Source organism: Oryctolagus cuniculus, chromosome 1 (genome assembly GCF_051225735.1).
Source record: "Oryctolagus cuniculus isolate XC-2025 breed Fujian yellow rabbit chromosome 1, ASM5122573v1, whole genome shotgun sequence".
NCBI lineage: Eukaryota > Metazoa > Chordata > Mammalia > Lagomorpha > Leporidae > Oryctolagus > Oryctolagus cuniculus.
In genome coordinates this window covers 214,069,448-214,086,166 of record NC_142867.1, presented here as the reverse complement: position 1 = coordinate 214,086,166, position 16,719 = coordinate 214,069,448, and positions in this window count along the sequence as shown.

The following is a 16,719-nucleotide window of genomic DNA, read 5'->3' as shown; positions in this document are numbered from 1 at the left end:
GATTGAAACTATCAGAAGGGGGAAAAATGCATCTGTACTGAACATGTGACTTTTTCTTGTCACTATTCCTCAAACAAAACAATGTAGCAAGGCCGGCGCCGTGGCTCACTAGGCTAATCCTCCACCTTGCGGCGCCGGCACACCGGGTTCTAGTCCCGGTTGGGGCGCCGGATTCTGTCCCGGTTGCCCCTCTTCCAGGCCAGCTCTCTGCTATGGCCAGGGAGTGCAGTGGAGGATGGCCCAGGTGCTTGGGCCCTGCACCCCATGGGAGACCAGGAAAAGCACCTGGATCCTGGCTCCTGCCATCGGATCAGCGCGGTGCGCCGGCTGCAGCGGCGGCCATTGGAGGGTGAACCAACGGCAAAAGGAAGACCTTTCTCTCTCTGTCTCTCTCTCTCTCACTGTCCACTCTGCCTGTCAAAAATAAAAAAAAATAAAAAAAAAAAATAAATAAATAAATAAATAAAAACAATGTAGCAGCTATATATATATAGCATTGACATTATTTTGGGAATTACAAGTCATCTAGAGAGGTTTGAAAGGACACGGAAGGGTTGTGAGGGTTATATGCACATCCTACGATGTTCTGTGTAAGGGTCTTGAGCCTCACCAGACTTGAGTGTTGGGGGTCCTTCATCCAGTCCTCTGTGGATACAAAGGGACAACTGCACTCACTTTGGAAAGGATTGGAAACAGCGTGTGTGAAAGTTCCTGGCACTCTTAGCCAGAGGCAGAAATTATTGTTTATTAAAGTTCATTGCATCCCCATCCACTCCCACTCGTGCGTCCACCTGCTGCAAGCAGCCTCTGCCCCGAAGCCTGAAGATCATCAACTACCTCCTCATCTTCAGAGCCAATGGCTTCTCCTATGTCTTTTATCTCTTTTTTAAAAAATATCTATTTAATTATTTGAAAGTCAGAGTTACACAGAGAGAGGGAGAGGGAGAGACAGAGAAAGGGGTCTTCCATCCGCTGGTTCTATCCCCAGTTGGCCGCACAAAGGCTGGAGCTGAGCCAATCCAAAGCCAGGAGCCAGGAGCTTCATCCAGGTTTCCCATGTGGGTGCAGGGACCCAAGGACTTGGGCCATCCTCCACTGCTTTCCCAGGCCCTAGCAGAGAATTGGATCGGAAGTGGAGCCACCAGGACTTGAACTGGTGCCCATATGGGATGCTGGCACTGTAGGTGATGGCTTTACCCACTACTCCACAGTGCCGGCCCCGTGGGAAAATTAATTTTTTATAAGAAGTCATCCACTCACTGGTTTACTCCCCAAGTGACCACATAGCAGGGGCTGGGCCAGACTGAAGCCTCGAGCCTGGGACTCCTTCTGGGTCCCCAACATGGGTGGTAGGGGCCTAAGTACCAAGTCTTCACTGATACATTAGCAGGGAGCTGGATGGGAAGTGGAGCAGCCAGGACTCGAACTGGTGCTGGGATGTGTGATGACGGGGCAAGCAAGGGGCAGCTTTACCTGCTGCACCACAATGCTGGCCACCAGAAGCTTCTTTTCCAGGAAAGAAGGTCCACTGCAGTTTAGGGTACATTTCTAGGGCAGCTGTCCTTGAGATGCAGTATTATCAGCAAATCAGGTTTTCCAATTTCATCCTCTGACTTATGGCAACATATACATCCATACTGGTTTCCCCAGTCTGTGTCGCAGGAAAAGAAAGTGCAGTTTCATTATGAGCTGGCTCTTAGATCACCTTTGCTCGCAATTCATTGTCTAAAACAAGTCCAATGGTCGAGGCATGAAGAAGTACAATCATCCCACGTGCCTGGAAGGAGTGAAGAAATGAAAGCACAGCTGAGCAGCACTTCTGGCCGGCACAGGTAGATGGGGGCCAGGTCACAGAGGGCCAGGCAGGTGCGGTACAATATTAGATTTCATCCCAAATATATCACATAGCCAGTGAGGGACTTACACAGGCGATCCAGATGGTCTGATTTGCAGTTTATCCAAGTTATTCTGGTGGTTCCATACGGAAAGAATTGAGGGTCAACTTAAGAGGCAGCGTCAGGACAGAAATGGTCAGGGCAAGTTCAGTGGGAGAGATGCTGTTAGCTCAAACAAGAACAGGAGCAGAAGCTTATAGAGAATGAGTAGATCATGTGTTTTGGAAATAGCACCAGTAGGATTTATTGAAGGAAGACTCACATTCAGTGAGAAGTTATTTGAGGTTTCAGATGTCCATGAGACACAAATGAAGATTAAAGTTTGGGGCTAGAAATGTGAATTTAGGATCATCAGGATGTAGAGGTACTTAAAAAGATGCAAAAGTTTGAACTTGCTTCTGCAGTGTAGAGAGAAGACAGGGTCCAGAACGAGTTTCCAAACCCCTTGGTTTGCTAAGGAGATCCTTAGGAAACATGGGTGGAGGGAGGAGGCGGCACAAAGGATCCTGGGAAGGGCGGCCAGGGAGAATGGAGCAGAGCCAGGAGGATGTGAAGTCACAGCACTCAAGAAGCCAGAGTTGGGGCTTCTTGATGTGGAGCAGTGGATTAAGCTGCTGCTGGGCATGGCTCATCCCATATCGAAGTGCCGGTGCGAGTTCCAGCTACTCTGCTTCCCATCCAGCTTCCTGCTAATGCACCTGGGTGGCACTAGATCAAGGTCTATGTGCCTGGGTTCCTGCCACCCCTGTGGGAGACCTGATGAAGTTCCTGGCTCCTGCCTTAGACCAGCACTGGCTGCTGTGGGTATGGCGGAAGTAAACTATATGTATATCTTCTATCTGCTAGTGTCTGTATATCTTCTATCTGCTATATGTGTGTCTCTGTCTCATTATCTCTCTCTTTCTGCCTGTTGAATTAATTAATTAGCATTTTATGCATGCATTTATTTAAGTCAGAATGAGAGAGAGAGAGAGAGAGAGAGAGAGAGTTCTTCCATTTACTGCTTCACTCCCCAAATGCCTGCAACAGTCAGAGCTGAGCCAGACTGAAGCCAGGGGCCAGGAGCTTCATCTAGATTTCCCATGTGTGCAGCAGGAACCCAAACACTTGGGCCAGAATTTATTGTCCTCTCAGGAGCATTAACAGGAAACTGGATGAGAAGTGGATCAGCCAGGACTCCAACCAAAACTCTTAACCCAGTGCACCACAACACTGGCCCCAAATAAACCTTTTTTTTTAAAAAAGCGTTAATACAAAATGTTGTACAGATCACTCCCCTCCTTGAAAAGCTTCCACAAATCCCCAAGTCCTGGAGTTGACATTCTTCAGCCTGGAGTTCATTTTCCTTGAGCCTGTGTTTAAGAGACCAGAGTCCAAGAGGCAGTGCTGTGGTGAAAAAACTTCATTCAGTGGCAGGTAAAGTCAGCAAAAACCAATCCAGGTCAGCACTGCCTGAGGGCCACCTGGCAGGCTTGAGGGTGCCTTTGACCCTAGAGTCTGGCCTTCTGCTGGGGGCTGGGTCATCCCTGAGCTGGGTGGGTAGAGGATTAGGTGTTCCTGTGGCAGAGCGTGAAGGGGGTGGAGCAGATGAGGGGCTGAGCTTTGGATCCATCTACTTCCTTCCCACAAGACTACTCTTGCCAAGAGTACTCTGTTTCTCAAACACACACACACACACACACACACACACATCATTCCAACTCATAAGCTGTCACACCTGCCTGGAGCAAAGAGCTCAGATTTCACACTACCCACGGCTCTGATTTTTTCCCCGTGGGTGGGACACACACTCAGTAGAAGCAGGGCTTCCTAGGATAAAGAATGACAGACGGCCGGCACCACGGCTCACTTGGCTGGTCCTCCGCCAGCGGCGCCGGCACCCCAGGGTTCTAGTCCCTTTTGGGGCACCGGATTCTGTCCCGGTTGCCCCTCTTCCAGTCCAGCTCTCTGCTGTGGCCCAGGAGGGCAATGGAGGATGGCCCAAGTGCTTGGGCCCTGCACCCGCATGGGAGACCAGGAAGAAGCACCTGGCTCCTGGCTTCAGATCAGTGCAGCGCGCCGGCCATAGCAGCCATTTGGGGAGTGAGCCAACGGAAAGGAGGACCTTTCTCTCTGTCTCTCTCTCTCATTGTCCAACTCTGCCTGTCAAAAAATAAAAAAAAATTATATATAAAAAAAAAAGAATGACAGACGATGCTGCTTCTGGCAGGTCACTTTCACTGAGGCACCCTTGGCCTCCCAGTTTCTCAGGGCTGCCACACCTGTGCTTCTATGGCACGGAGATATGATCAGGCTCCAGTCGCGGTGCTGTCGTTGGCAGATGCGTGGCTTTGAGAGTTACCTCTCAAAGTCAAGGATTTCTCAGGTGTGACAGGAGGGAGTGACAGCCCCATAGGGCCTGGGGAAGAGAGTTCTCGGGAAGTCAGCAACAGGAAGGTCTCATCCAGTAACTACTACCAACTCCACTTGCCCAATGAGAGTAGGCTCTGCTCACGCTATCTCTGTCTCAGTCTAATTCCCTAACTTTTTAGACACCTTGTCATTAGAGCCCATTCGTTCCTCTTCTTCAGATTTGAAACTGTTCAGATTTAAGTCTGTCTCACAGTCAAGCCTGGTGGCACCAGGCAGTGCCTCCTCCAATCCCTGCTAGTATAGCCTAGAGGGAGTGCCTGGTCTTCTTGCTCACTCACTCACAGCCTTTGGCACTGGGGTAGGAAGGACAGAGAGAGAGCACAGGTGGTTCATTATGTGACTGGTTACGCTGCAGCTTTGGTCTTCGCCCTTGGCCATTGATGCTGGCCTAGCTCGTCATCTACAGGCTTGGTAGGGACACAGGGGTTGCCCTAGCAGGTTCCTGCTGATGAGTTGCTCAAACCCAAGTATTTCTCCTGGTGCTGGGGGCTCCTTTTAAGAATGGTCATTTTGCTGGAGCTGTCACTGCCCTCCTCCATTGCCTGGGAGGTCCACTTCTGTTTGCCCTTTGCTCCAGATTCATCCATCTCCGCTGGCCCAGTGGAGCCAGGAGGCCTTTTCTACGCCTGTGTAAGGCGACCATCCACATACCACCTCTCCCTGGCTGTCCCATACTGTCAGGTTTCTCCCTTCTCCGGAGACAAGTCTACTGGTTGAGCACTCATCCAATGGAAGAATAATTAATTAGTTCCCCCTTCTTGCAACCACCACCAACAAAAACCTCCTTGGCTTCACTCCCTGTCCGCCTTGGCTTCGAGGAGAACTGGCCGAGTGTCCACTTCCATGGAGATAGACAACTACTGACCATCTCAAGGGGCAGCTGCTCCCAGTCCCATGTCGCTGAGGGCAAAGAGTGATGCCCATTCTACCAATATGGCACCTGGCTCTCAGCAAGCCTAGGACTTGGTTCCCAAGCTTCCCCACACATCAGAATCCCCTGAGGGCTTTGCTAAAACACAGATTACTGATCCTTTCCCCATTTGAGCTTCTGATGCCATACTTGTGGAGGGGCGCAATATTTTGCATTTCTGACAAAGTCCCAGGTGATGCTGTACTGCTGGTCTGGGGATCACACTTTGAGAAGCCTCGCTCTTGGGAATATGATGGACCCACAAAATTGGCAACTCTTAGAAGACTGTGGGGCCCTTTCTTTTGCTTTCAGCTGTGGGTTTTAGACATCATTTTAAGGAAAAGAGGGAAGATCTCATTGGCGCCTTAACTAGCCTGTTTTGGTATCTATTGAGTAGTGGAACTCCACTGCCCCCCAACTCCTGGCTATAAGAGATGGAGGGGAGCTGTGGACAGAGACAGGAGTCCACGTCACCATTCTCTCCACATCTCAGGAGGAATAAAGCCCCCCTGGGCCCCCACACAGATGGGAGAATCTCCTTTCAGAAGCTGTTGAGTTGTTGATTGGGTGCCAGGATATGTCAACACCGCCAGCCACTTTCTAAATGCAGAATTTCCTTTCCACGTCTTGATTCCAGGCAGAACACGAGGGGGCAGGGTGCTGGAGTCCCATGTCTTGTGCTGGTTCCTTCAGGGCCTCTCGGGCACTCAGGCTCCTCCCAGGGCTCAGTGCTAGGGAACCCGTGGCAGCACCCTGACCAGAAGGAGAAGGAGGGCTTGCTCACATTTCTAGGCTGTCTCAAAAAATAGGGCTGGATTAGCACCTCTGCCTGTCTGTGTGCAGGACTGGGGGTTCCACTCCAGTGATCCCTGAGAGAGGTTGGAGAAGTGGCCAGAGAGAAGGGAACTCTGAAGATGTCACCCACCAGTGCACATCCCAGTGGCTGGCGGGGAAAGACTACCCCACAGGGAAGGGCTGGGTCATGGTCGCTGCTTAATACTTTGTGTCTGCTTCCATTTCTGATCTTTCATATTCTTTTGAAAAATGATCATTTTAGAAGTGGCTGTTTAGCCTGGTGGTTAAGACACCCACATCTCACACCAGAGAACTTGAGTTTGGTTCTTGACTCCAGCATCTTGCTGATGTTCACTCTGGGAGACAGTGATGGCTCAAGTGGTTGGGTTCCTGCCACCCACATGAGAGACCTGGGTTGAGTTCCTGGCTCTTGGCTTCAGTCAGGCCCAGTCCAGCCATTGCAGGCATTTGGGAAATGAACCAAAGGATGGGAGGGCGCTCTCTCTCTCTCTCTATTTCTCTTTCTTTCTCTCTCTTTTTCTCTCTGTGTGTGTCTTTTCCTCTGCCTCTCAAATAAATTTAATATTTTAAAATTTTGTTTTACTTGGGTAATACATTTTTCTTGGCTTTTAAGAGAGGTATCTGAAATTCTTTTAGCTTCTGGAAGAATGACCAGTTCTTCCCCTGGTCCTTGCAGCCTCGGGTCCTTTCTGCAAGAACCCTTCTCTTGAGTGTCCATCTTCTTGAACTGGAGGCCAGAGGGAACCTCGTGACTTTTCCTAAATGTGTCTCCCTAAAACCCAGCCTTTTCCCAGCTTTTGAGGCATTGGTAAACCCTCCCCATTCTTCAGTAACGGCTCTATAGGCCACTTCCTTATTGCTGAGACTCGACTCATCTACTCTGGACTCGCCCGCTTCCCAGCATTTCCCATGTGCTCAGACATTCCTGTAAGCTTTTCATCTGTTGTGACTGTGTCTCCCACAGTTAATGAACAACGTGCTTCCTAGAAACAGTGTTCCAGGAATTGCACTTGGCCTTGGGCTTGTGGCAATGACATGAGTTTCCTTCTGCATCCAATCCAGAAAGGCGACCCACCCACTGTGCATTATCCACCCTTTCCTCTCCCCCACCCCCTGCTCCCTGTCTGGAGGCAGCCCCAAGTCTGTATTATACCAGCTCTGCGGGGGAGGAGACAAGGAAGTGGTCCAAGCGGGGCTTTCTGAAAAAGAAAGCTGATGAGAACGGGGAGCCGGCATTGTGGAATAGCGCGTTCAACTGCCACTTGCAACACTTGCATAGATTGCCAGTTTGAGTCCCAGCTGCTCTGCTTTTGATCCATCTCCCTCCTAATGCACCTGGGAAGGCAGTGGAAGATGACCCAAGTGCTTGGGCCCCTGCTACCCATGTGGGAGATTAGGATTATGCTCTGGGCTCTGGCTTTGGCCTGGCCCAACCCAAGTTTTTGTGGCCTTCTGGGGAATGAAATAGCAGGTGGAAGAGCTCTCCATCTCTGATTCTCTCTCTCTCTCTCTCTCTCTCTCTCTCTCTCTTGCACCATCTCTCCGCCTTTCAAATAAACAAAATCCTGTTTAAAAAAAATTGATGAGGCCCATAGGGTCTTATTCTGGGGGTCCAGGGATGGGGGCAGGGAAACTCTTGTGATTCCCCACCAGGGCCAACCTGTCTGCCTTGTCAACACCTGGAACCAGAGGCTCCCGGGGCCCATCAAGTTCTGGAGCTGGCTTGGATGTCAGCACAGCTCTGGAGATGAGCTAGAAGTCTGATGAGCATCAGACTACAATGAGGAAGTCTTCCGGACAAAGCACAAAGCTCCTGCAAAAGTCTTGGCAGCATTTAGCCACAGAGTGAAGGCAAAGAATTATCGAGAGTGGGCTTAGGATGCGTGCAAACCTCCGAGGTGGCTAATTTCAGAGTGATGTGGCGTTACCAACGGAAGCGCAGCATTGGCTTCTTCAGTCCAGCTCAGCGGATCAAATGCACTCTGCAGGCTCCGAGAGCGGTGCTTGTGTGAGGTCAGTGTCAGCCCCGCGTGGGCACACGGGAGAAGTGGAAGTGCTCCAGCCCCAGCCAGCCCGGCCGACGCAGGGAAGCAGGTGCTGAGGCCCGGCCCTTGCGTTCTGCAAGCTCTGCTGGGATTCGGCAGTTTGAGGACCACTGCTGGGGGCAGCGGCTGCTCTGGGCCCCACATCGGATCAGCATGGAGGGGTCACACCGGGCAGATTTCACCTTGGAGACTTTTATGTGAAGAAATCCCCCCATCAGGCTCGCAAGCACCTTTGCTTGCAGACCTGCTCACTCATTTGGGGAGACGATGCCGCTGTAACAGGTTCAGCCCATTTTCCTGTCCAGTAAGGCCATGCCGATAGCCTCTGCTGAAGGACAGCCGGTGCAAGGGAAGAAAAAGCTCACCCCGGCCAGTCCCGCTAAGAAGACACAGAGCGTCCTCCCTCGGTCTCGGGGGTCCCTGGGCCTGTGGCTGTGCCGCCCTCAGTGTGTTTGCTCATTGAGCCGAGGCTGGAGTGACATGATTAGAGAGTTACAGAGTCTGCGAGCGAGAGAGAGAATGGGACTTCTCTAGACGCCGAGCTGGCCTTGCAAACCCGAGTCTGTGCTGGGACCAAAGGGACAGATGCACAGAGTCACCTGCTTTGTTCTTAAGGAAAGGCAAGTGACAAAACCAAGCCACAGGACGCAGGCACGACCCATGGGATATGTCTTAATCCGTTCAAGCTGCCACAATGGAATATTATCAACCAGAAATGTATTTCCTGCAGCTCCGGAGGCTGCGAGATCAATGTATTGGAAAATTCGGTGTCTGATAGAGGCCAGCCTCTGGATGCATAGACGGCCCGCCCCAGATCCAGGGATCTCTCTGAGGTCTCTCTTAGGAGGGTACTAATCCCCACTCATGAGGGCTCCAATCTCATGGCCTATCACCCCACAAGTCCCGCCTCCTAACCCTATCACACATGACCCGGGTGGGGGGAGGGAGGCAGGGGACAGGTTACAAGCCTTTAGGTCCCGAACAGGAGGGGATCATGAACAACTTTATTTTTGTCTTCCACGGCGGTGGATGAAAGTCACGGCAGGGCCTTTCACTTTTGTGGCCACTCGTGAGACTGAAACCACCCCTGGCCACTCAAAGTCACAAACTGCAATTTCCATTCAAAACTTAGCACATCCTGCCCAGTTGTAATTAATAAATGAACACAGCTTCCAGTGCGATTCAAAGGAAAACCTCCTTCCTCTGCAGCCCTGGACTGGGCATCTGCAATGGCGGAGGGTGGGGAGCTTCTCCCACCTCGATCCCCAGAGTTCTTCATTTTTATAAAATCTATTTATTTATTTTCATTTTATTTGAAAGAAAGCAAGAGACAAAGAGGTATTTTCTATCTATTGGCTCACTCACTCCCCCAAATGCCCACAACAGCCAGGGCAGGGCCAGGCCTACGCCAAGAGCCTGGCACTCCATCCGGGTCTCTCACATGGGTGGTGGGGACCCGAGTACACCTGCTGCCTCTCGGGGTGTGCAATGGCAGGAAGCTGGAATGGGCAGTGGAGCCAGGACTCCAGCTCGGGCACTGTGCAGGTGTGCAGGCGTCCCAGAGGCATCTCAGGTGTGCGCCCTGATGCGGGCTCAGATGGAACTGCGTTACGTCTCTGCATAATGAAACTTGAAAGGCGGCGTCTGTGTCCAAAGATGACTCACAGCACGCCTCTGTGTGCCAGGCTTCACTTTCCTGTCTGCTGGGGTCAGCCCTGTGCTTTTACACACCGTGCAGAGAACAACCTGAACTCTCCTTTGTGCTGAGTCATCATTGCAATTCCTCTTCATTCCCCTCACATTAAGCCAGTCTGTAGCTTTCCAACCACCAGACCAATGGCCAAGGACCAAGTGCACCACCCAACCGCTTGGGCGATTCTAAGATTACGAGTATGAAGTTGTATCAAGAAGCTGTGAGCAGTAATTGCACCTGTATTACCTGCAGTGAGTAAACTCAGACTACTTTATTGCAGGCAAGGTGTGGAACACGGCGGCCGCAGGAGAGAGAGGCGTGGCCAAAGGGGTCTGGCCATCTCAGACACACACTTCTTTGTCTTCCCATTGCTGAGTCACACAGGAAATGCTGTTTCCTGGTCTCCAACCTCCACCACAGGTGCATGCAGAGCACCTGGGTCCAAGACCCCCAAAGCCTCCTGTGGTGGGGCTCTCCTGTGGTGGGGGCGAGCTGGTCTTCCACACCCCGTCCCGCATGGCCAGCCCTAAACATCAAACACTAACCCCCAGGCTCCACCAAAACCAGGCGCCTATACAGTTGTTTTTCCCCAGGGACTGGTGCTGTAGCATAGCGGGTTAAGCCACCAGCTGCCCTGCCTACAGTTCTGGCATCCCGTATGGGTGCCGGTTCGAGTTCTGGCAGCTCCACTTTTTTTTTTTTTTTTTTTTTTTTTTGACAGGCAGAGTGGACAGTGAGAGAGAGAGAGACAGAGAGAGACAGACAGAAAGGTCTTCCTTTGACGTTGGTTCACCCTCCAATGGCCGCCGTGGCCGGCGTGCTGCAGCCGGCACAACGCACTGATCCAAAGCCAGGAGCCAGGTGCTTCTTCTGGTCTCCCATGCGGGTGCAGGCCCAAGTACTTGGGCCATCCTCCACTGCACTCCCAGGCCACAGCAGAGAGCTGGCCTGGAAGAGGGGCAACCGGGACAGAATCCAGCGCCCCAACAGGGACTAGAACCCAGTGTGCCGGCGCCGCAAGGCAGAGGATTAGCCTAGTGAGCTGCGGCGCTGGCTGGCTGCTCCACTTCTAATCCAGCTCTCTCCTAATGTGCCTGGGGAAGCAGTGGAAGATGGCTTAAGTGCTTGGGTCCCTGTGCCCAAGTGGGAAACCTGGAAGAAGCTCCTGGTTCCTGGCCTCAGCTTGACCCAGCTGTGGGTGTTACGGCCATTTGAGGAGTGAACCAGCAGGTGGAAGATCTCTCTCTCTGTCTCTTCCTCTCTCTGTCTCTGTAAATCTGCCTCTCAAATAAAATTTTAAAAAAACAAGTCTTTAAAAAAACTGTTCTTCCTGATCTTTGCAGGTAGGCTTGTACCTCCTTTCCCAAAACTACTCATGAACTCATGGTCCAAGAACACCATTCACCTTTAGTCAATGTGCCCTGCGTATTAGCTGAGGCGCGCAGCCCTGCTCCACACAGCTGGGGAGATAAGTATACAGCCCACCCTGACCTGCTGAGCTGAATCCAGACTCAACATAGTCGGCAGCCACACGAACCTTCGTCAGGTCAATCTGCCAGGCTTGCAACTCCAAGTTAGGGAAACGAACCCAAGTACAAGCAGGTTCAAGTACAAGGATGACCCGGAGAGGCTCTGACAACCCCCAACACCACCACCACCGCTCTGCCTTTAGCTGCCCTGGAGCGAGGCCAAAGCACGTCTGGGCATTGTCAACTTCCATGTGCCCGTGTGTGGTTGTCCCTGTGGGCTTCACTGTCCCCGTGATGCAGGGTTTCTGGAGCAGGCATATCCGTGACTTTGGTGTTGGACAAGGAGGTGCGCATTAGCCTTTAAAAAATGAGACATCCTGACCAAGCCTGAGGGCTTTCCAGGGCTAACAGACAGGTCCTCTATGTCTTCCCTTCTGTCCTTATAGCCATTCAACTCCTCACAGCTTGTGCCGTTTGCTATGGGAAGGAATAAACAAGGCGAGGATACGTGATGAGGGAGGATGTGCAACCTTGTTGCACCCTCCTCGGATGCTTCCCTTGAACTTGGTGTGAGCAGAAATTCTGGAGTGACTGTTCCCATGTCTGGAGAGGGTGGCCTGAGTCAGTACAGCGAGGCCACTGCTGCTGGAAGCCAGACAAGGCAACCACGTGTGTTCTCACCGCATGGCTATTCTGTATCTCCTAAGGCAGGGCCACGCCCCAACAGCAGGGTCCTGGGTGCAACACAACCAGGCAGCAGGATGCTGTGAGCGTGAATCTCCAAACGACAGCTTCAAACAAATCTGCCTTCAGTCCTCAAATGGCCCCCTTGGGCTGTAACACGAGAAAGAAACTCCTGTCGTCTTCTGGCCACTGAATTATTTATTGGGGCTCCTATGTTGACCCTCTAGCTTTATCAGTACAGAAACAGACACCTGCTACGGGGGCGATTCTGTAAAATGTGTGCGCACACATGTGAGTTTGTGTGTGTGCATGCATGTGTGTGTGTGATGTGCGTGCATGCACGAGTACACACATGAACAGCTGGAGGTAAGGAAAACAAATACTGCAGGTTGGAGGGCTGGAGGTGATCTTCCCGGCAAGCCAGAACCCTTGCGTAACCTGGTAGGCATCTGAGGTAACTTACAAGGCAGGTTGCACGCCTGTCTGCTCTCAGGGAAGCAACTGAAAGAGCCCGAATGTGAGTGTTGTGGGGGTCTTGGGGATGGTGGCTGCTTTTAGTAGGCACCACCAGCATGCACCCGTCCCCCAGGCTGTAGTCACTGCAGTGAACACAGCCCCATTTCCAGTTTCCAGCCAGCCTCCTCCTTGGCTCTGACCATGTGGAGGACAGGCCCCACTGGCCTGCAGGAAGTGAGCTGGCCCAGGACCAGGGCTAGAGGTCTGTTTGCTACTGAATCAATTCGAGGAGAAGGAAAGGGTGGAGGCTTTGGCTCGGACCGCCTGGGCTGAACCGCCCTCCCCTGACTGCTTACGTCAATGACCTGGGGCAGGTTGCGCAGAGCCTGCGCATGAGTTTCTCCATGTGCATAATGGAGCTAATACTGATGGTGCGCACCTCGATGGAGTGCTGTGAGAACTGATCAAAACAGGGGCCAGCACTGTGGCACAGCTGGTCAAGCCGCCACTTGTGATACCATATGGGAGTGCCAGTTCGAGTCCCAGCTGCTTTGCTTCCGATCCAGCTTTCTGCCGGGAAACCAGTGGATGGTGGCCCAAGTACTTGGGCCCCTGTCACCTGTTTGGGAGATCTGGATGGAGCTCCTGGCTCCTAGCTTCAGCCTGACCCAGGACTGGCAGTTGTGGCCATTTGGGATATGAACCAGCAGATGGAAGATCTCTCTGTGTCATTCTAATATTTAATTAGTAATTAATTAAAAATATAACTGTATGAAGCAATCCCTGTAAAGGGCTCAGCACTGTGACCAGTGCACAGCCAGCCCTTAGCAAACAGGGGCCATTATTCATGGAAGCTGCTTGCTTGTTTCCACTCACCTGACAATAATGATCCGTTTTCTGTTGAAATGAAGTTGCTAACAACAGGAGTCACTGTGCACTTACTCCTCATGTAGGATCTCTGTCCTTAATGTGCTGTACATTGTGATTTAATGCTATAACTAGTACTCAAACAGTATTTTTTACTTTGTGTTTCTGTGTGGGTGCAAACTGTTGAAATCTTTGCTTAATATATACTAAATTGATCTTCTGTATATAAAGAGAATTGAAAATGAATCTTGATGTGAATAGAAGGGGAGAGGGAACAGGAGAGGGGAGGGTTGTGGGTAGGAGGGAAGTTATTGGGGGGGGAGCCATTGTAATCCATAAACTGTACTTTGGAAATTTATATTCATTAAATAAAAGTTAAAAAAAAGAAATGAAGGTGCTGCATTCAACCTACAGGTATGACTGCACGTGTGGTGGTTTTCATCGTGGGGTTTTGAGAGTCACCGCCTGTAGGTCTCCGTGGGTTCCTGTCTATTATGAAAAGTGGGGAAGGTACCGACCAGCCCAGGCAGCCTCTTGGTGGTCAGAACTTCTCTTACCCTAGGGACTACTGCCACCGCGTGGCCACACTTTGCACTTGCAGGCAAAACTGTGAGTATCGAAGCATGGAAAATAGCAAGAGAGCCTCCACGCTAACAGCAGTGCAGGTGTTTCTGTAGGCTCCACGTGCGTCTCAGGAAGCTGCCTCCTCAATCGCCCCCTCCTGGAAAGCGCCTGCTACTCTGTGATCCTTCCTAAGGGAGCTCTTAAATCTCTTCTGGATTTTACTAAACATCATGTCCCTTGGCTGTCTCTCTCGTGTTCAGAATACAGTTCTCTGAGTCCAACAGTGAGAGGTGAAACTGAAAGCACTCTGAGACAGTACTACTGGCTGGAAGACAGCAATCTGGTCTAGAATAAACAGGCTGTCAGAGTTCGGTGGGAAGAATGGAGGGCCGTACATGTGAGTTCCCTGCCTGATTACCAAGGTTGAGCTCCTCCCGGAAGGGACACCAACACTCTATCAGGAGCAGGCAGATTACAGCCTAGGACCTGTTTTGCTACATCCTTCAAGCTAAGGGATTTTACGCTTAAAAATGTAATCATTCATTTAATTAATTTAACTGAAAGGCAGAGTGACAGAGAAAGAGAGATCTTCCATCATCTGTTGGTTCAATCTCCGGTGGCCATAACCGAAGGGGGTGGGCTAGCTGGGAGCTGGGGACTCCACCCTGGGAGAAACTCAAGGACCTGAGCCATCATCCACTACGCCCCTGGCCTATTAGCAGGGAATTGGATCAGAAGCAGAGTATTTGAGACTTGAACTGGCACTCAAATAGGGGACATTGGTGTCCCAAGTGGTGGCTTAATCCAATGTGCCACAATGCTCACCTGATTTCACACTTTTCTTTTTTAAAGATTTTATTTATTTATTTGACAGGTAGAGTTACAGTGAGAGAGACAGAGAGAAAGGTCTCATCCTCCAAATGGCCGCTCTGAAGCCAGGAGCCAGGAGCTACTTCCTGGTCTCCCATGCAGGTGCAGGGGCCAAGCACTTGGGCCATCCTCCACTGCACTCCCGGGCCACAGCAGAGAGCTGGACTGGAAGAAGAGCAACCAGGACTAGAACCCAGCGCCCATGTGGGATGTCGGCGCCACAGGCGGAGGATTAACCTAGTGTGCCACAGCGCTGGCCCCTCACACTTTTAAATGTCGAAAACAAGCAAAAGAAAAACATTTTGTGACATATGGAAATTATATAAAATGGAAACACCACTGTTCAAAAATAGTCATAATGGAACACAGCCAGGTTCGTTCATGTACGCATTACCTGTGCCTGCTTCTGAGTGACCACAGCAGAGCTGGGTGTGACAGTGGCAGGGTTGCATGTCACACAAAGCCCAAAATAATCACTATCTGGCCCTTCACAAAGACAAAATTTCAAGGGCAGATACTTAACCTAAGAGTAAAGGTACCTGTGTCCTACATGAGAGAACCTGAGTCCAGTTCCCAGCTCTGGCTCCTGACTCCAGCTTCCTGCTAATGCAGCCCCGGGAGGCAGCAGTGGTGGCTCACGGAGCTGGGCCCCGCCTACATGGGAGTCCTGGGTTGAGTTCTCAGCTCCTGGCTTCAGCGTTAGCCCAGCCCCAGCTTCTGTAGGTATTTGGGGAGTAGAACCAAAAGATAAGAAGTTCTGTCTCTGTCACCCTGCCTTTCAAACAAATGAATGAAATTTTAAAAATAAATTAGCAAGGCCAGCACTGTGGCATGGTAAGCTAGACCTCTGCCTGTGGTGCCAGCATCCCATGTGGGTGCTGGCTTGTGTCCTGGATGCTCCTCTTCTGATCCAGCTCTCAGCTATGGCCTGGGAAATCAGCAGAAGATGACCCCAGTGCTTGGACCCCTGCACCCACGTGGGAGACCTGGAGGAAGCTCCTGGCTCCTGGCTCTAGATTGGCCCAGCTCCAGCCATTGTGGCCATTTGGGGAGTGAAGCAGCAGATAGAAAACCTTTCTCTCTCTCTTACTTTGGGGGAGTCCTCATTCGGTGTTCAGTGTCCTTAACAGTACAGAAGGGAGAACAACGCCCCTTATCTCATGAGCATCATCATCATAATGATATAATAAATTATAAATAATATATCTACATATTATATGTTATATTATAAGATAATAACTTATAGCTGTACTATTACGTTTCATCAAATCTCAGAAGCCATGTTGGAATTTGAATTTTTAAATATACCATTAAGACAAAAGCACCATCACCTAAACCACACCCAATACCCTCTAACTGCTGAGAAGTTTTAATTTATATCCATTGAAGAGCTCCATTGGACTTACTTGGATATAGATTTTTAAAATATATCACACTTGTTACCTAAAAAGAAAAATGTATGTTGGCCCAGATATTCCTAAACCATCTTTGCATTTACAGTCTGATTCTCCTGAGTCCCTTTGCCATGCTTCTGTAACACTGCGGCTGCGGCTCTCTTAGCATCACGCGTGTTGGTGCAACACTTCCCAATGGAGTTCTTTGCTATTGAAGCACTCATCTCGCAATGTTCTTCCAGGCCATCTACACTCATCTGTCAGCCTAGTCCGGCACCTTCCTATCGCTAAGCCCAGAACTTCATTTTTTCCCTAACTGGACTACATGGTCCATGAAAGTTAAGTTTTGTTTATTTATTTGAAAGGGGGAAAGCCATTGCAATCCATAAACTGTACTTTGGAAATTTATATTTACTAAATAAAAGTTAAAAAATAAAAATATCAATATAAACAAAAGGAGAAAAAAAAGGGATATCTTCCATCTGCTGATCCACTCTCCAAATGGCTGCAATGGCCAAGGTTGAGCTAGACCAAAGCCAGGAGCCAGGAGCTTCTTCCAAGTCTCCCACATGGGTACAGGGGCCCAAGGACTTGGGCCATCTTCTACCGCTTTCCCAGGCCATAGCAGAGAGCTGAATCAGAAG